Here is a 206-nt window from a genome sequence, read left to right as displayed (position 1 = left end):
CATGAAGCTGTGCTGTCATCTGGTTTAGAAAAATTAAACTGGTATTGTAATGTTTTGGTAATATTGTCATTAATATTCTCAAGACCAGAATTCTGAAGCACCACTGAAGCAACAAAACTCGTGGTGTTAAATCAAACCATGCAGTACTACAAAGTACATTTTCCTTGGAAAGTGGGAAAATATCTGTTCTCCCTTTCAACTTTCCC

At 35.9% G+C, this 206-nt stretch overlaps 1 protein-coding gene across 1 annotated transcript in view; it reads left to right on the top strand.

Annotated features, from left to right (window-relative positions):
• The window catches only part of LMAN1 (lectin, mannose binding 1), a 12,418-nt gene that overhangs the window by 3,557 nt on the left and 8,655 nt on the right, over positions 1 to 206 (top strand). The gene's annotated exons all lie outside the window — the stretch shown is intronic.

The sequence above is a fragment of the Corvus brachyrhynchos genome, unplaced genomic scaffold (assembly GCF_000691975.1).
Source record: "Corvus brachyrhynchos isolate BGI_N302 unplaced genomic scaffold, ASM69197v1 scaffold297, whole genome shotgun sequence".
NCBI lineage: Eukaryota > Metazoa > Chordata > Aves > Passeriformes > Corvidae > Corvus > Corvus brachyrhynchos.
Note: the sequence above shows the minus strand (reverse complement) of the source record. Positions and strands in the feature narration are given on the sequence as shown.